Source organism: Heterodontus francisci, chromosome 47 (assembly GCF_036365525.1).
Source record: "Heterodontus francisci isolate sHetFra1 chromosome 47, sHetFra1.hap1, whole genome shotgun sequence".
Classification (NCBI taxonomy): Eukaryota; Metazoa; Chordata; class Chondrichthyes; order Heterodontiformes; family Heterodontidae; genus Heterodontus; species Heterodontus francisci.
The window spans coordinates 9,677,422-9,697,578 of NC_090417.1; the positions used below are offsets into that span (position 1 = coordinate 9,677,422).

The 20,157-nt window shown below is 45.6% G+C and overlaps 1 protein-coding gene across 1 annotated transcript in view; it reads left to right on the top strand.

Moving 5' to 3' along the window:
- cdca2 (cell division cycle associated 2) overlaps positions 1–17,662 on the top strand; it is a 162,128-nt gene extending 144,466 nt beyond the window's left edge. The window contains exon 17 of the transcript XR_010971165.1: positions 17,620–17,662. The gene's annotated coding sequence lies outside the window, so the exon portion shown is untranslated. The remainder of the gene's footprint in view (positions 1–17,619) is intronic.
- Positions 17,663–20,157: the final 2,495 nt, after the last annotated feature.

Genomic DNA, 20,157 nt, shown 5'->3' on the forward strand with positions numbered 1-20,157 from the left:
GGGAGACCCCTTCTTTTGAAATTGTGTTCCCTAGTTCTAGATTCCCCCATGAGGGGAAACATTCTCCCAGCATCTACCCTGTCAAGCCCCATCAGAATCTTATGTTTCAATAAGATCACCTCTCATTCTTCTAAACTCCAATGCGTATAATCCCAATAGCTTGTCCAGTACACACAAATGAAATGTCTCTACCTGGGTGAGTACACAGAGGGCAACCAGTGGGGTCTCCAGGAATTAAAGATTAATCTCCTGGACACTATTGCCAGCAAATTGGGAGAAAACTCATTGGGGCATGTAAAACCAATTTCATTTACATTGGACCTTTGTTTATTAGTTATAAAAATATTGGAGATGGGGAGAAAGGCTAGTGGACAGTTGATTAGATTAGATTAGATTAGAGATTAGAGATACAGCACTGAAACAGGCCCTTCGGCCCACCGAGTCTGTGCCGACCATCAACCACCCATTTTATACTAATCCTACACTAATCCCATATTCCCAACAAACATCCCCACCTGTCCCTATATTTCCCTACCACCTACCTATACTAGTGACAATTTATAATGGCCAATTTACCTATCACCCTGCAAGTCTTTTGGCTTGTGGGAGGAAACCGGAGCACCCGGAGAAAACCCACGCAGACACAGGGAGAACTTGCAAACTCCACACAGGCAGTACCCGGAATCGAACCCGGGTCCCTTAAAGGTGGATGGGGAGTGGGTCATGTGACAATACCTTCATGAATATGTCCAAGCTAGAATTGGGAACCCTACCATGGAGCTGTACCCCAGCATGTATCAGGCGAAAAGAAAGACTTGCATGTGCATTTATATAGGGCATTTCGTGACCTCAGGACATCTAAAAGTGCTTTACAGCCAATGAAGTACTTTTGAAATGTAGTCACTGTTGTATTTTAGGAAATGTGGCAGTCAGTTTGCACACAGCAAGGTCTCACAAATAGCAATGTGACAATGACCAGCAAATCTGTTTTTGTGATGTTGGTTGAGGGATAATTATTGACCAGGACACCTGGGATAACTCTCCTCTTTAAAACAGTATCAACGGAAATTTCACATCCACCTGAGAGGGTAGACAGATCCTCAGGGCAGTATTCCCTCAGGACTGCACTGGGAGAGTCGGCCGAGATTTCTGTGCTCAGGTCTCTTGTGTGGGAAGGAGCGGAACCAAACATACCTCAAAATGAGATGTCAACCTGGTGAAGCAACAACCCAGGACTACTTGCGTGCCAAACAGCGTAAACAGCATGCGATAGACAGAGCTAAGCGATCCCATAACCAACGGATCAGATCGAAGCTCTGCAGTCCTGCCACATCCAGCCGTGAATGGTGGTGGACAATTAAACAACTAACTGGAGGAGGTGGCTCCACAAATATCCCCGTCCTCAATGATGAGGGAGCCCAGCACATCAGTGCAAAAGACAAGGCTGAAGCATTTGCAGCAATCTTCAGCCAGAAGTGCCGAGTTGATGATCCATCTTGGCCTCCTCCTGAAGTCCCCAGCATCACAGATGCCAGTCTTGAGCCAATTCGATTCACTCCACATGATATCAAGAAGTGACTGAAGGCACTGGATACTGCAAAGGCTACGGGCCCTGACAACATTCCAGCAATAGAACTGAAGACCTGTGCTCCAGAACGTGCTGCTCCCTAGCCCAGCTGTTGCAGTACAGCTACAATACTGGCATTTACCCTGCAATGTGGAAAATTGCCCAGGTATGTCCTGCAAACAAAAAGCAGGACAAGTCCAACCCGCACAGTTACCGCCCCATCAGTCCACTCTCAATCATCAGTAAAGTGATGGAAGGTGTCGTCGACAGTGCTATCAAGCAGCACTTGCTGAGCAATAACCTGCTCAGTAACACTCAGTTTGGGTTCCGCCAGGGCCACTCAACTCCCGACCTCATTACAGCCTTGGTTCAAACAGGGACAAAAGAGCTGAACTCAAGAGGTGAGATGAGAGTGACTGCCCTTGACATCAAGGCAGCATTTGACTGAGTATGGCATCAAAGAGCCCTAGCATAACTGAGGTCAATGGGAATCAGGGGGAAACTCTCCACTGATTGGAGTCATACCTAGCGCAAAGGAAGATGGTTGTGGTTGTTGGAGGTCAATCATCTGAGCTCCAGGACATCACTCAGGAGTTCCTCAGGGTAGTCGCCTAGGCACAACCATCTTCAGTTGCTTCAACAATGACCTTCCTTCAATCATAAGGTCAGAAGTGGGGATGTTCGCTGATGATTGCAAAATGTTCAGCACCATTCGTGATTCCTCGGATACTGAAGCAGTCCGTGTAGAAAGGCAGCAAGACCTGGACAATATCCAGGCTTGGGTTGATCAGTGGCAAGTGATTTGCGCCACACAAGTGCCAGGCAATGACTATCTCCAACAAGAGAGAATCTAACCATCTCCCCTTGACATTCAACGGCATGATGATCGCTGAATCCCCCACTATCAACATCCTGTAGGTTACCATTAATCAGAAACTGAACTGGAATAGCCATATAAATACCATGGCTACAAGAGCAGGCCAGAGGCTGGGAATCCTGCAGCGAATAACTCACCTCCTGACCCCCCAAACCTGTCCATCATTTACAAGGCACAAGTCAGGAGTGTGATGGAATACTCTCCACTTGCCTGGATGGGTGCAGCTCCAACAACATTCAAGAAGCTCAACACCAGCCAGGGCAAAGCAGCCCACTTGATTGGCACCCCATCCACAAACATTCACTCCCTCCACCACCGATGCACAGTGGCAGCAGTGTGTACCATCTACAAGATGCACTGCAGCAAAAGACCAAGGCTCCTTAGACAGCACCTTCCAAACCCGCGACCTCTACCAGCTAGAAGGACAAGGGCAGCAGCTGCATGGGAACACCACCACCTGCAAGTTCCCCTCCAAGACACACACCATCCTGACTTGGAACGATATCGCCGTTCCTTCACTGTCGCTGGATCAAAATCCTGGAACTTCCTTCCGACATGGACTGCCGCGGTTCAAGAAGGCAGCTCACCACCACCTTGCCAAGCGCAATTAGGGATGGGAAATAAATGCTGGCCTGGCCAGCGACGCCCATATCCCATTAATGAATAATAAAAATTGTCCCCACAACCTTCTGATGCAGAAGTGACAGTGTTACCAACTGAGCTATGGCTGATACTGCTCGGAGAGGTGAGGCAAAAGACGGCCACCTTTCAATAAAAGAAAATCACAAAACCAACCACCCAATTTTAGAAGTGCTTTTAATTCCACATCTTGCACTACCTGTCCTTTGGCTGTGTCTTGCGTGTGGTTTGCTTGAATCTCACTTGTGTGTAATGATCATGTGACCAACTCACACCTGCACTTTAAAGTGCTGAAACTCAGGTGTCCATGTATATGCCAGAATAAAAAGAATCCAGTTTCCAATGTACACTGACATCGTCTTCTTTCAAAAGAAACATTAGCGAGCTAAGTGGCCTTCTCATGTCCTGTCTCAGCCTGAAAGCAGCATGGGAAATCAAAGGACCCTGGTGCTGCGTGGCCAGTATCCTTTGTTAATTATGTAAAGAGTCTTTCCCCCAGGCTCTTGCAAAGCCAGCACTGCAGGATGAAGACCCCGTGGCTCGAACTGGTATTCGTGGAGTGATTAATGACTCATCACGTGGCCGTTATTTTTGGAACGGCCTCGGAGGAGGCAACCTTTTGGAAGAGAAATCATTTTTCTGCCTTCACTGTCCTGTTATTTCCTGCAGACAGAGGAGAAAAGTGAAACCACATGTTTGGGAAGGATGGTAGGAAACCCTAGCGAAGACAAATGCAAGCTACTGTCCCGCGACAATTAGTCAAACAGGGATTCAGCCCAGGTGTTCCTGACTGTGTAAATTTGCTATTGGACAATGAAAATAGCAGCTCAGTGTGCTGACAGATGCTTCTGGTGATTTTATGATGTCCACAATATTTGGAACCAACAGTATGGATTCCCTGAAGATGCAGAACAAGAGATGTGTTCATAATTTCATTGTTAACTGCTTCACTACTGGATTCATGCCCACATTCCTTCCCACTCTGTTTCTGGCAGTGTCTCTCGGGCAGAATTTGTCTGTCTTTGGCAGTGTTTGTCCCTCCCTGACAGTATTTCTATCTCTGACCAGTGTTAGTTCTTCCCTGGCAGCATTTGTCTCTCTCTCTCTCTCTCTCTCTCTGGCAGTGTTTATCCCTCTCTGGCAGCATTTGTCTCTCTCTCTCTGGGAATGATTGTGCTTCTCTGGCAGCATTTGTCTCTCTCTCTCTCTGGCACTATTTGTTACTCTCTGGGAATGATTGTCCCTCTCTGCCAGTATTTGTCATTGGCAGTGTTTATATCGAAAGCAGTGTTTCTTTGGCAGTGTTAGTCTCTCTCTGGCATTGATTGTTCCTCTCTGGCAATGTTTATCTTCTTAGGTAGTGTTTGTGTGACTCTGGAAGTGTTTCTCTCTCTCTCTCTTTCAGTGTTTCTTTCGCTGGCAGATTTTTTTCTCTCGCTGGCAGTATTTTTTTCTGTCTGGGAGTGTTTGTCTCTCTCTGGCAGTGTTTGTTCCTCTCTGACAGTATTTTCTTTCTCTGGCAGTGTTTCTGTCTCTCTGGCAATGTTGTCTCTCTCTTGCAGTGTTTATGTCTCTATGGAAGTGTTGTCCCTCTTCAGTGATGTTTATCTTTCTCATGTATTTTTTCCCCTCTGAAAGTGTTAGTCTGTCTCCCTGACAGTTAAAGGAGCGAGGAGTCGATAATGCTTCTTCGGGGTGGGGGGTTGGTGGAGTGGTGGGGGCGGGGTTAGATGCTTATTTTTTAAAATTCATTCAGAGGGTGTAGGCGTCGCTGGTCAGGCCAGCATTTATTGCCCATCGCTAATTGCCCTTGAGAAGGTGGTGGTGAGCTGCCTTCTTGAACCGCTGCAGTCCATGTGGGGTAGGTACACCCACAGTGCTGTTAGGAAGGGAGTTCCAGGATTTTGACCCAGCAACAGTGAACGAACAGCGATATAGTTCCAAGTCAGGATGATGTGTGACTTGGAGGGGAGCTTGCAGGTGGTGGTGTTCCCATGTATTTGCTGCCCTTGTCCTTCTAGTTGGTAGAAGTCGTGGGTTTGGAAGGTGCTGTCTAAGGAGCCTTGGTGCATTGCTGCAGTGCATCTTGTAGATGGTACACACTGCTGCCACTGTGCGTCGGTGGTGGAGGGAGTGAATGTTTGTAGATGGGGTGCCAGTCAAGCGGGCTGCTTTGTCCTGGATGGTGTCGAGCTTCTTGAGTGTTGTTGGAGCTGCACCCATCCAGGCAAGTGGAGAGTATTCCATCACACTCCTGACTTGTGCCTTGTAGATGGTGGACAGGCTTTGGGGAGTCAGGAGGTGAGTTACTCATCTCAGGATTCCTCGCCTCTGACCTGCTCTTGTAGCCACGGTATTTATATGGCTACTCCAGTTCCGTTTCTGGTCAATGGTCGCCCCTAGGATGTTGATAGTGGGGGATTCAGCGATGGTAATGCCGTTGAATGTCATGGGGAGATGGTTAGATTCTCTCTTGTTGGAGATGATCATTGCCTGGCACTTGTGTGGCGCGAATGTTACTTGCCACTTATCAACCCAAGCGTGGATATTGTCCAGGTCTTGCTGCATTTCTACACGGACTGCTTCAGTATCTGAGGAGTCGTGAATGGTGCTGTACATTGTGCAATCATCAGCGAACATCCCCACTTATGACCTTATGATTGAAGGAAGGTCATTGATGAAGCAGCAGAAGGTGGTTGGGCCAAGGACACTACCCTGAGGAACTCCTGCAGTGATGTCTTGGAGCTCAAATGATTGATCTCCAACAACCACAACCATCTTCCTTTGTGCTAGGTATGACTCCAGCCAGCGGAGGGTTTTCCCCCTGATTCCCATTGACCTCAGTTTTGCTAGGGCTCTTTGATGCCGTACTCGGTCAAATGCTGCCTTGATGTCAAGGGCAGTCACTCTCACCTCACTTCTTGAGTTCAGCTCTTTTGTCCATGTTTGAACCAAGGCTGTAATTAGGTCAGGAGCTGAGTGGCCCTGGCGGAACCCAAACTGAGCGTCACTGAGCAGGTTATTGCTCAGCAAGTGCCACTTGATGGCACTGTTGATGACCCCTTCCATCTCTCTACTGATGATTGAGAGTAGGCTGATGGGGCGGTAGTTGGCCGGGTTAGACTTGTCCTGCTTTTTGTTTACAGGACATACCTGGGAAATTTTCCACATTGCAGGGTAGATGCCAGTGTTGTCGTTGCACTGGAACAGCTTGGCTCGGGACGCGGCAAGTTCTGGAGCACAGATCTTCAGTAGTATTGCCGGAATATTGTCAGGGCCCATAGCTTTTGCAGTATCCAGTGCCTTCAGTCGTTTCTTGATATCACGCGGAGTGAATCGAATTGGCTGAAGTCTGGCATCTGTGATGCTGGGGACTTCAGGAGGAAGCCGAGATGGATCATCAACTCGGCACTTCTGGCTGAAGATTGTTGCTAATGCTTCAGCCTTCTCTTTTGCACTGATGTGCTGGGCTCCCCCATCATTGAGGATGGGGATATTTGTGGAGCCACCTCCTCCAGTTAGTTGTTTAATTGTCCACCACCATTCACGGCTGGATGTGGCAGGACTGCAGAGCTTTGATCTGATCCGTTGCTTATGGGATCGCTTAGCTCTGTCTATCGCATGCTGCTTACGCAGTTTGGCACGCAAGTAGTCCTGGGTTGTTGCTTCACCAGGTTGACACGTCATTTTGAGGTATGCCTGGTGCTGCTCCTGGCCTGCCCTCCTGCACTCTTCATTGTAACAGGGTTGGTCTACTGGCTTGATGGTAATGGTAGAGTGGGGGATATGCCGGGCCATGAGGTTATAGATTGTGTTTGAGTACAATTCTGCTGCTGCTGATGGCCCACAGCGCCTCATGGATGCCCAGTTTTGCATTGCTCGATCTGTTCGAAATCTATCCCATTCAGCACGGTGATAGTGCCACACAACACAACAGTGGCAGTGAAGAGCTGATATATACAGGTCAGAAAGGTCCAAGATTCTCTCCCCATTTGTGCTGTTCTAAGTGGCCCACAGTTGTCCTGTGCCTTGGACTGGAAAGTGGAAATCAATCAGGGTTCATATTGCTGATCACTGTCCACTAATCCCTGATGGAAAGTGCATGTTTGGGGTGTTGGTCAGTTTTTCGAAATGTTTAGGTTGATTATGTCTGAATTTGATCTCCTTCCCTGAAGTTATTGACCCTTAAATAGAAACATAGAAAATAGGAGCAGGAGTAGGCCATTCAGCCCTTCGAGCCTGCTCCGCCATTCATTATGATCATGGCTGATCATCCAACTCAGTAGCCTGTTCATGCTTTCACCCCATACCCTTTGATCCCTTTAGACCCAAGAGCTATATCTAACTTCTTCTTGAAAACATACAAAGTTTTGGCCTCAACTGCTTTCCGTGGTAGCGAATGCCACAGGCTCACCACTCTCTAGGTGAAGAAATTTCTCCTCATCTCAGTCCTGAAAGGTTTACCCCGTATCCTTAGACTATGACCTCTGGTTCTGGTCTCCCCCACCAGCGGAAACATCCTTCCTGCATCTACCCCGTCAAGTCCTGTTAGAATTTTATAGGTTCCTATGAGATTCCCCCCTCACTCTTCTGAACTCCAGCGAATATAATCCTAACCGACTCAATCTCTCTTCATACGTCAGTCCCGCCTTCCCAGGAATCAGTCTGGTAAACCTTCGCTGCACTCCCTCTATAGCAAGAACATCCTTCCTCAGATAAGGAGACCAAAACTGCACACAATATTCCAGATGTGGCCTCACCAAGGCCCTGTATAATTGCCGCAAGACATCCCTGCTCCTGTACTCGAATCCTCTCGCGATGAAGGCCAACATACCATTTGCCTTTTTTACCGCCCATTGCACCTGCATGCTTACCTTCAGCGACTGGTGTATGAGAACACCCAGGTCTTGCTGCACATTCCCCTCTCTCAGTTTATAGCCGTTCAGATGATAATCTGCCTTCCTGTTTTTGCTACCAAAGTGGATAACCTCACATTATACTAAAGAGAGACTGTTAGCAAATACAAGGAGAGCAAATCAACGGAAGCATGAGTGGAGTACAGAAAGTAGAGGATGCAGCTTAAGAAAGCAATTAGGAGAGCAAAGAGGGGATATGAGAAAGCTCTGGCTGGTAAAAGTAGGGAAAATCCCAAGATATTCTATTAGTATATCAATGGGAAGAGGATAATCACGGAAAGAGTAGGACCCATTTGGGACCAAGGGAGAAATTTGTGGGTGGAGCCAGAGGACATTGGTAGGGTGTTGAATGAATACTTCACATCTGTCTTCACCCAAGAGAATGAGGATGCAGATGTGGAACTTAGAGAGAGAGAGACTGAGGTTCTTGAGCAAATTGTCATAGGGAGTGACAAGGTATTGGAGGTTTTGGCAGGCTTAAAAGTGGGCAAATCACCAGGTGCAGACGATTTGTGTCCCAGGATGCTGTGGGAGGCGAGGGTGGAGATTGCAGGGGCTCTGACCCTAATTTTTAATTCCTCTCTGGCCACGGGGGAGGTGCCAGAGGACTGGAGAACAGCTAATGTGGTCCCACTATTTAAGAAAGGTTGTAGAGATAAGCCAGGGAACTACAGACCAGTGAGTCTCACGTCATGGCAGGGAAACTATTGGAGCAAATTCTGAAGGAGAGAATCTATCTCCACTTGGAGAGGCAAAATTTGATTAGGAATAATCAGCATGGCTTTGTCAGAGGGAAGTCATGCGGAACAAATTTGATTGAATTTTTTGAGCATGTGACCAGGTGTGTAGATGAGGGTAGTGCAGTTGATGTAGGTTACATGGATTTCAGCAAAGCCTTTGACAAGGTCCCACATGGGAGACATATCAAGAAAGCAAATGCACATGGCATACAGGGTAACTCGCTAAGGTGGATTCAAAATTGGCTTAGCTGTAGGAGACAGAGAGTGATGACAGACGGCTGTTTTAGTGACCGGAAGTCAGTGTCCAGTGGCCTACCACAGGGAACTGTGCTGGGTCCCCTATTGTTTGTCATTTATATAAACGACATAGATGACTATGTTGGGGGTAGGATCAGTAAGTTCGGGGATGACACAAAGATTGGCCGAGTGGTTAACAGTGAGGTTGAGTGTCTTGGGTTACAGGAAGATATAGACGGAATGGTCAAATGGGCAGAAAAGTGGCAGATGGAATTTAATCCTGGAAAGTGTGAGGTGATACACTTTGGAAGGAGTAATGTGACACGGAAGTATTCAATGAATGGCCTGACACTGGGAAGTTCCAAGGAACAAAGGGACCTTGGCGTGTTTGTCCATAGATCTCTGAAGGCAGAAGGGCAGGTTAATAGGGTGGTGAAAAAGGCATATGGGACACTTGCCTTTATCAATCGAGGCATAGATTACAAAAGCAGGGAGGTCATGTTGGAGTTTTATTTTCTTTTATTTGGAGATACAGCACTGAAACAGGCCCTTCCGTCCACCGAGTCTGTGCCAACCAACAACCGCCCATTTATACTAACCCTACAGTAATCCCATATTCCCTACCACCTACCTACACTAGGGACAATTTACAATGGCCAATTTACCTATCAACCTGCAAGTCTTTGGCTGTGGGAGGAAACCGGAGCACCCGGCGAAAACCCATGCGGTCACAGGGAGAACTTGCAAACTCTGCACAGGCAGCACCCAGAATCGAACCCGGATCCCTGGGGCTGTAAGGCTTCGGTGCTAACCACTGCGCCACTGTGCCGCCCAATTATATAGAACTTTGGTAAGGCCACAGCTGTAGTACTGTGTGCAATTCTGGTCGCCACATTATAGGAAGGATGTGATTGCACTGGAGGGGGTGCAGAGGCGATTCACCAGGATGTTGCCTGGGATGGACCATTTCCGCTATGAAGAGAGGTTGGATTGGCTTGGGTTGTTTTCGCTGGAGCAGAGAAGACTGAGGGGTGACCTGATCGAGGTGTACAAGATTATGAGGGGCATGGACAGGGTGGATAGGGAGCAGCTGTTCCCCTTAGTTGAAGGGTCAGTTACGAGGGGACACAAGTTTAAGGTGAGGGGCAGGAGGTTTAAGGGGGATTTGAGGAAGAACTTTTTTACCCAGAGGGTGGTGATGGTCTGGAATGCACTGCCTGGGAGGGTGGTAGAGGCGGTTGCCTCACATCCTTTAAAAAGTACCTGGATGAGCACTTGGCACGTCATAACATTCAAAGCTTTGGGCCAAGTGCTGGCAAATGGGATTAGGTAGGTCAGGTGTCTTTAATGCATCGGTGCAGACTCGATAGGCCGAAGGGCCTCTTCTGCACTATTATTCTGTGATACTGCATCTGCCATGCATTAGCCCACTCACTCAACTTGTCCAAATCACCCTGAAGCATCTCTGCATCCTCCTCACAGCTTACCCTCCCACCCAGTTTTGTGTCATCTGCAAATTTGGAGATATTACATTTAGTTACCTCATCTAAATCATTGATGTATATTGTGAATAGCTGGGGTCCTGGCACCGATCCCTGCGGTACCCCACTAGTCACCGCCTGCCATTCGGAAAAAGACCCATTTATCCCTACTCTTTGCTTCCTGTCCGCCAACCAATTTTCTATCCATCGCATTACACTGCCCCCAATCCCATGCGCTTTAATTTTACACACTAATCTCTTATGTGGGACTTTGTCGAAAACCTTCTGAAAGTCCAAATAAACCACATCCACTGGCTGCCCCTCATCAACTCTACTGGTTACATCCTCGAAGAATTCTAGTAGATTTGTCAAGCATGATTTCCCTTTGGTAAATCCATGCTGACTCTGCCCGATTCTACAACTGTTCTCTATGTGCCCTGCTATAAAATTTTTGAGAATGGACTCTAGAATTTTCCCCACTACCGACGTCAGGCTGACTGGTCTATAATTCCCTGCTTTCTCTCTCCCTCCCTTTTTAAATCGTGGGGTTACATTAGCGACCCTCCAATCTGTAGGAACTGTTACAGAGGCTATAGAATCTTGGAAGATGACCACCAATGCATCCACTATTTCTCGGGCCACTTCCTCTGGGATGCCTACCATGAGGCCCTGGGGATTTATCGGCCATCAATCCCATCAATTTCCCCAACACCATTTCTCTACTAATACTGATTTCTTTCAGTTCCTCTCTCTCACTAAACCCTGTGTTCCCCAACATTTCTGGTATGATATTTGTGTTCTCCTTTGTGAAGACATAACCAAAGTTTGCATTTAGTTGGTCAGCCATTTCTTTATTCCCCGTAACAAATTCTCCTGTTTCTGACTGTAAGGGACCTACATTTGTCTTCACCAATCTTTTTCTCTTCACATACCTATAGAAACTTTTACAGTCAGTTTTTATGTTCCCCGCAAGCTTGCTCTCGTACTCTATTTTCCCCTTACTCAGGTCTCTGCTTTTCGCAGCCTCCTGGTATACATAAAAGTGGACATTCCTTATGTGTTAACCTAGCTCATGAGTTTTCACAGACAATTTTACTATGAAGGGGATCACAGCCAAGCCTAATCCTTTCCTCTTCTGATGTCGACAGCTGCATGCATTTTCCGAAAGGGATTACTGAATAATGATTAATCAAGAGTGGAAAGCTTGACTTCTTTCTGTTTACTCTTTCGGCCAGGGCCATTGAGGCCAATCATAGTTTACTTTCCAGCAGGATCAACTATCTCAGAACGAATCCAGTCTTGTCAAACTAAAAACCAGCTAAAAAACAACTAATAGTTCTATAAAAAACATGTATTTATACAGCTCCTTTAACATTGTAAAACATCCCAAGTCACTCCAAATGTAAGTCTCTTACAGTCAGAAACAGGGGAAATTATAATGGGGAACAAAGAAATGGCAGATCAATTAAACACATACTTTGGTTCTGTCTTCACAAAGGAGGACGCAAATAACCTCCCAGAAATGTTAGGGAACCAAGGGTCCAATGAGATGGAGGAACTGAAGGAAATCAGTATTAGTAAAAAAAAGTGCTCGGGAAATTAATGGGGTTAAAGGCTGACAAATCCCCAGGGCCTGATAATTTATATCCCAGAGTACGAAAGGAAGTGGCCCTGGAAATTGTGGATGCATTGGTGGTCATCTTCCAAAATTCTATAGACTCTGGAGCAGTTCCTACAGACTGGAGGGTGGCAAATGTAACCCCACTATTTAAAAAAGGAGGGAGAGGAAAAACAGGGAACTACAGAACAGTTTGCCTTACATCAGTAGTGGGGAAAATGCTAGAGTCTATGAAAAAGGATGTGATAGTGGAACACCTGGAAAACTTAAATGGGATTGGGCAAAGTCAGCATGGGTTTACGAAAGAGACGTCATGCTTAACAAATCTACTGGAGTTTTTTGAGGATGTAACAAGTAGAATAGATAAGGGAGTGGTGTAATTGGATTTTCTGAAAGCTTTTGGTAAGGTCCCACATGAGATATGGGATTGGGGGTAATATACTGGCATGGATTGAGAATTGGTTGACAGACAGGAAACAGCCGGTAGGAATAAACTGGTCTTTTTCTGGGTGGCAGACAGTGACTAGTGGGGCACCGCAGGGATCGGTGCTTGTGCCCCAGCTATTCAAAATATATATTAATGATTTGGGTGAGGGAACTAAATGTAACATTTCCAAGTTTGCAGACGACACAAAGCTGGGGGGGAATGTGAGCTGTGAGGAGGATGCAAAGAGAATCCAATGTGATTTGGACAAGTTGGGTGAGTGGGCAAATGCATGGCAGATGCAGTATAATGTGGATAAATGTGAGGTTATCCACTTTGATTGTAACAACAGAAAGGCAGATTGTTATCTGAATGGTGATAGATTTGGAAAGGGGAAGTGCAACGAGACTGGGTGTCCTTGTACACCAGTTGCTAAAAGCAAGCATTCAAGTGCAGCAAGCAGTTAGGAAGACGAAGGGTATGTTGGCCTTCATTATAAGGGGATTTGAGTGCAGGAGCAAGGATGTCTTACAGCAGTTATACAGGGCCTTGGTGAGACCACATCTGGAGTATTGTGTGCAGTTTTGGTCTCCTTATCTGAGGAAGGATGTTCTAGCCAGGGAGGGAGTGCAAAGACGATTTACTAGGCTGATTCCTGGGATGGCAGGATTGACGTACGAGGAGCGACTGGGTCGACTAGGCCTATATTCACTCGTGTTTCGAAGAATGAGAGGGGATCGCATAGAAACCTATAAAATTCTAACAGGACTCGACAGGCTAGATGCAGGAAGGATGTTCCTGATGGCTGGGGAGTCCAGAACCAAGGGTCACAAGGTCACATGCCATTTAGAACCGAGTTGAGGATAAATTTCTTCACTCAGAAGGTGGTGAGCCTGTGGAATTCTCTACCGCAGAAGACAGTGGAGACCAAGTCATTAAATATATTCAAGAAGGAGATAGATATATTTCTTAATGCCAAAGGGATCAAGGGATATGGGGAGAAAGTGGGAACAGGGTACTGAATTAGATGATCAGCCATGATCTTTATTGAATGGCGGAGCAGGCCTGAAGGGCTGAATGGCCTACTCCTGCTCCTATTTTCTATGTTTCATCAAAGCATTATGAAGCAAAATTTGACATTGAGCCACATGAGGCAATATTAGGTAGATGACCAAAAGCCTAGCCAAAGAATTAGGTTTTAAGCAGTGTCTGAAAGAGGATAGAGAGGTGGAGAGGTGTTGGGAGGGAATTCCAGAACTTCGGGCCCAGGCTGCTGAAGGTATGCTGCCAATGCATTAAAATTGGTGATGCTCAAGAGACCAGAATTAGTGGAGCGCAGATATCTCAGAGGGTTATGGGGCCGGAGGAGATTACAGAGATAATCTCTAACAAGAGAGATTCTAACCATCTCCCCTTGACATTCAACAGCATTACAATCACTGAATCCCCCACCATCAACATTCTGGAGGTTTCCATTGACCAGAAACTGAACTGGACCAGCCATATAAGTACTGCGGCTACAACAGCAGCTCAGAGGTTGGGAATTCTGTGGCGTGTAACTCAAAGCCTGACTCCCCAAAGCCTGTCCATCATCTACAAGGCACAAGTTTGGAGTGTGATGGAATACGCTCCACTTGCTTGGATGAGTGCAATTCCAACAACGCTAAGAGCCTTGCCCATCCAAGACAAAGCAGCCCAATTAATTGGCTCCCCAACCACCACCTTAAACATTCACTCCCTTCACCACAGTGGCAGCAGTGTGTACCATCTCCAAGATGCACTGCAGCAATGCACCAAGGCTCCTGAGACAGCACCTTCCAAACCCACGACCTCTACCAACTAGAAGGACAAGGGCCGCAAATGCATGGGAACACCACCACCTGCAAGTTCCCCTCCAAGTCACACACCATTCTGACTTGGAACCATATCACCGTTCCTTCACTGTCACTGGGTCAAAATCCTGGAACTGCTTCCCTCAAAGCACTGTGGGTGTACCTCCACCACATGGACTGCAGCGGTTCAAGAAGGCGACTCACCACCACCTTCTCAAGGGAAATTAGGGATGGACACTAAATGCTGGCCTTGCCAGTGACGTCCACATCCTACGAATGAATAAGAAAAAAGATAGGGAGTGTTGAGGCCATGGAGATTATCTATGAAAGATAATCTAAATGCAGCAAACAATCCATTTAAGTGGGGTGTCTTCTCTTTCTGTACCTTTGTTGATGGTTGTGAAGGCCAGTCCTTGAGAGGCAGTTTCTGCCACAAGTGCTGCACTTGAAGCTGTGAATTGTTTTTGACGTTGGCGCCTGTTGCCAAGCTCCTGTAACAACTGATGGTGTGATTGTGCACAGCACTCCACAGAATGTGTCGCCTCATGCCAGCTAGTGACTCTCAGGTGTGATAGTCGTCATTCAGGGCCTTCATGTCACGCTTGCAAGCATCCTTGAAGTGGAGCTTTGAGGTGTGCGACCATCTTCCATCCAGCAGATGTGTCTTATCCACCAAAACTGCCTCTATTTGATTAGTGCCAACACACCTGGGAGCTTTGATAGGACTGCCACATTTGTGATTTTGTCCTGCCAGGATATACCCATAATGTACCACAGACAGCAAAGATGGAAATTATGAAGCTTCCTGTCCTGGAAGCTGTAAGTCACCATTGTTTCATAGCCATACAGCAAGTTGCTGAGAAGACAGGCCTTATAAACCATCAGCTTGATCCTAAGGATCAGCTTGGTGCTATCCCATGCGCATTTTGCAAGTCGGCCAAAGATGGCAGCTGACTTCCTCATGCATATATTGCGCTTTGCATCAAGGGACAGATTGTCTGTCACTGTGGAGCTAAGGTAACAGAATTTGCCAACCAGACTTTTAAAATTGATGTGTTACTTAATCGGGAGTCAGTGTAGTCCATCAAACACAGGGATGTTGAGTGAATGGGACTTGGTTTGAGTTGGGACACAGGCAACAGAGGTTTGGAATGGCATCTGGGTACTTAAGGGAGCATGCCACCTGTATTCCTGGAACATTTTAATTCTTTGCATTTGGTGCCCTTAATTTAATTCTTCCTTGCAAGCTAAAAAAAAGATTTCTTCTGGAAGGGTTACAGATATTTTCATCATGAAAATGAAAGTAGTTGCAGGGACTTCAATGCAACCACTGATGCAAATCTATCTCAGATACATCCTCTTATTGCACGAACTGAAATCATTTGCAACAGATACCGATACTCACCTAAAGTGGCAAAACATTCCAAACTCACTGCACCGAGTTAACTATCATATCTGTCTCTCTAACCTCCAGTGGTTCCTGAGAGGCAGGTGGGAATACCTGGATTGGGGCTATGCTGGTTTAACAAGTTAAAAGAACTATTTTAAGGAGCTTCAGAAGAAAGAAGGGCAGACTGAATCTTCAAAACAAAGCTTTAGAACTGATCTGACAAAAGGTCCATACAAGAAGCATGAAATTGTCTGTTCTCTCCGCAGATGCTGCCTGACCTGCTGAGTGTTTCCAGCATTTTCTATTCTTGCCTAAGAATTGGGCTCTGACAAAGGGCCAAACCCAAACATTAATTGGTTTTTGCGATTTATTTTTCGGTACTAATCAACCTGTCATGCTTTTCCGACATAGTTTTTAAAACCTAGAACATGAGGTGAGAAAGTATTGTTGGCAAGATAGCGGATGAACAGTTAAAGAACATTGCACAACATTTCTCTTTCCACTATTCCAGCTCTTTTAAAATAAATGGGTTGAGATGGCTGAATGAGGAGTGTCATCTCAGATGCATTAAGTATTCATCTACTGTTGTCGCCAACAGTAATTTATAAGCCTATATTTCAACTTTGTTCCAGTCAAAACGTCATTTTCTTGGACTGGCAAAAAATCATGACACACGACTCAATTAAAACAAATCAAGAGCACGAAAATGTGACTTGCACGAACAGGCATTGGGAAGCTGAAGTTTGTGCTTTCTGGCTCTGACTGACCTTCAATCTCGGGTTTATAATCTCTTCTACCACTATAGATTATTCACGATATTCCTCATGTATTCCTGTGGATGCAAAAGTGCTCTCATCATGATAATGTAGGGAGATTGAAATCCTTTACCTTTCACATATAATGCAAGTTATAAAATAGACAGGTCAGAGAGAGCTGACATTAAAACCAGAAGACTGACAAACTTGAGGGGACCTTCACTTGGCAAAGGACAAAGTCCTTGCTATCCCAATTATCTGAGTGAGTAGGCCTTTGGTGGCAAGGTCAATACTTAGGCATGGCCTACATCCTGGGATTTTTGTACGGCATTGGGAAACAGATGCTGATTGATTAGCAAGATGTCCAGCATTTCAGTCCATGGCTGTCATCACCTTTATTAATAAATGTATTTCTTGTTTTTATCAACCATAGCCACAGTCAGCTTCCCTTCAATGCAGGGCCAGTGACTGAATACCGCTGTGAGCGAAGGAGAAGGCCAGACCTTTTTTCCTTTCACGTCTATTTTTATTCACCCATAATTTTCTCTCCTTGTTGTCTTTTGGAGCTGACCCTTGCTGTGAAATAGTTCCAAAGATCTCAGCTGCTGTCCATAATCACGCAAGTGCCCATTAACCATTGATGAATCTGTACAGTAAAGCGTTAGCAGGCTGCCTGAACCAGATCCTGATCACCTGAAGTCCAAACAAACACTTTCAAGTTAAGTTCACTGGAGAGTGAACAGAAGCAGGGAGCCTGACTAATTTATTTTCTTACATTATAATAGTGACTGCACTTCATAAGTAGTTCACAAGCTGGAAAGCACTTTGGGACATCTTGAGGTTGTGAAAGACGCTATATAAATGCAAGTTTTTAAGTTCCACTTTCAAAGCCTCCCCAGTCATTTGACAGGCATGGCCTCTTACCTTGGCCTCTTTGAAGAGTGAAAAGTCTTTTAAGGCTTCTGACAGTGTTATGGATTTCGTCCCTCACTGGTTTCAACTCTCTCTGATTTGTGTATTTTATAGTCCACATGAGATACTTGCTGGCTAAGGATCATTTACCCTTTCTATTGTGCTTAAAGTGGACAGTAGCTTGTCCAAGGAGCTCCCTTGTGTATTTACTGAATTTGAATTGTTTTTCAGATAGGGCTTGAGTTCATCTATTTCAGAAGAAACCCCACACAAGACAAATTGATGACGATCACCCAAAATGGATTCTTGTAGAACCACTTCTTAGATTTCCGAGTATATTCCTTCTCTTCTGAGCCAATTATTTGGTCCAGTCTGTGCCCATGAACTGGACAAATATAGCTGAGCTTCTCAGTGAGGAACCATTTCCAATGAAAGACATAATTTTCAGCGGTGCATTGTGGGATCTCCCAGTTCCTGCTGTTCCGAGATGGCAACTCTGACGAACAGTGGAGAGGCAACAGGGCAGTCAGCTTTGTTTCAGAAAGGACCCCTATTAATATATACAAAGAAGGTTGAAGCAGGGTGTTCATCCTGAAACTCAAATTTTATAGGCCTTGTTGTGATTTTAAACTCCTCTCCAGACGAAGTTCTAATTATAGGCACCACTAAAACAGTAAAAGCAAAGATGGCATTAAATTAAGAAGTACTGATAAGATGATGCTGGATTTGAGTTTACAAAGCTTGTTTGAATGGAGGAGCAAGGGAAGGCTGAGGAAGGTAAGAGGTTCCACACTTTTGAGGGCCTGGGGAAGAATGTGTCGGATGGTGTGTTTGTAGACCAGGAAAGGAGCACTAGCCACTGTAATAGTGATCACATAATGAAGGACAAGAAAGCATGTGGCAGAGAGTTTGAAATGATTGCCTAACATCTGCAGGTTTCACAGGAAATTAAGGTGGCTGAATTCAACAACACTGACTGATTCAGTGACAAACAGCATCCATCTGAACACGATAGCCTGGCTGAGACAGTGCTGCACACTTGATCCCTCCTGGCTTTTTGTTTCAGTGTCTCGCTCTCTCATCTGGACCTGGGAGGGAAGATGTGAGCACAGGCATTTTTCAATTACTCTGTTACCTGGGGTGCTTGTCAGCTATAGCTATCTGTGGTACACCCGAAGTCAGCATTCTACCAGACTGCCATATGGCTGCACCAGCAGGGATCTCTGCTCTGTGGGCACTTGGCTTTAAGAGAGCAAAAAGAAACAAAAAGAGAGAGAGAGACACAGACAGAGAGAACCACACAATGGGGAACAGAAAGAAAGATTCAGCAAAATACACAGGTTCAGAAAGACAAAGATCGGCTTGGAGAAAAAACGTGAGAAAAGGTGAAGAGAAAAAGAAAGATAGGAAGAGCAGCACAAAGACATCCAGGGAGAAAGATACAGAGAGAGGAAAAGAGACACAAGAAGAAAGAGAAATTGGTGAAACAAAATGCTCATAAAGGCCGAGTTAGTGTGGTGGTGGTGGAAACAGAAAGAGAAGTTAGGCAAATTCTGAACTTTCTCCTGGTTATTTTGTGCTGCACTGCTTGGGAATTTATCGGCCAAATGCATTTGTGCGTGCTATTCTTGAGGGAAATACTGCATGCTCCATATTACAATCAATGGTTACAATTATCTTTTATTATATGGCATACTACATACCCCAGTATATCATACGCCATGTATTTATAATCTTAGGGGTCGTAAAGGATTGTAAGTTAACTCACTGAGGAAGGCTTGAATCTTGCAGCACTCAGTTCCTGATACAACTAATGTCAAGCTGAGTGGCAGCTTCCTCAAGGAGGGTCAAGGAAAATCAATAGGGGAAAAGTCACACCAGAGTGGGTTGAAGTGTCTCCTGGTGACCGGTGTCTGAAGGCAGCAGTAAAGGTTGCAGGAATCAGGCCAAGAAGAAAGCAGAGGATACAAAAGAAGCATAGGGTAACATCGGGAAAATTTACCCATTCAACCACAGAACCACTAAAGTTAAAATAACAACAGGATTAGAAATGGAAAAAGCAGGCAAAATATAGTCAACTAAAAATATCTCACAGTGACTTAAAAAGCAAACGTTCTCTTTTTTTCCCTGCAGTTTTCTCCCTTCTTCCTGCCTGCTTGCCAGGGTACAGTTCAACGGCAGCCACAATTCCAGGGATTGTGCTGACCTGACACCCGCACATACTCACTTGATAACGATCAGGAGCGGGAAGCCTGGCAGATTTCCCCCACTCCTCATGCCTGGACAGCAAAGCCCAATTGTAACACCTTTACTGCCGTTCTGTCTGACATCAGCTGATTCACCCATGAACCAAAATCAATGCTGGACTGATATCTCAGTACCAGATCCACTGGTAAATTTAGGCAATCAGAGAAGCCTTTGCTCCTTTAGTTTAAACAGCGCTGATAGCTATGCTGAAATACTCTACCCTGGAGATAGACACATATGTTGGAAGACAAACAGACATGAGACGAGAATTTATTCATTTTAAGCATGATTTTAATTGTTGGAAATGTGTGTATAGTTGGGACTTCTGCAAGGTGAATAACATGGGATTTAGACGCAGTAAAACAATCAATGCACAGGAAATGTCTTTACAGATCCAGAGAATGGAGACTGAATTCTGTGTCTCAAGTTCCCAAATTAACAGCAATTTTCTCTTTTGCCAACAATGTAACCTCAGATAAAAACAGAAAGCACTGGAAATACTCATCAGGTCTGGCAGCATCT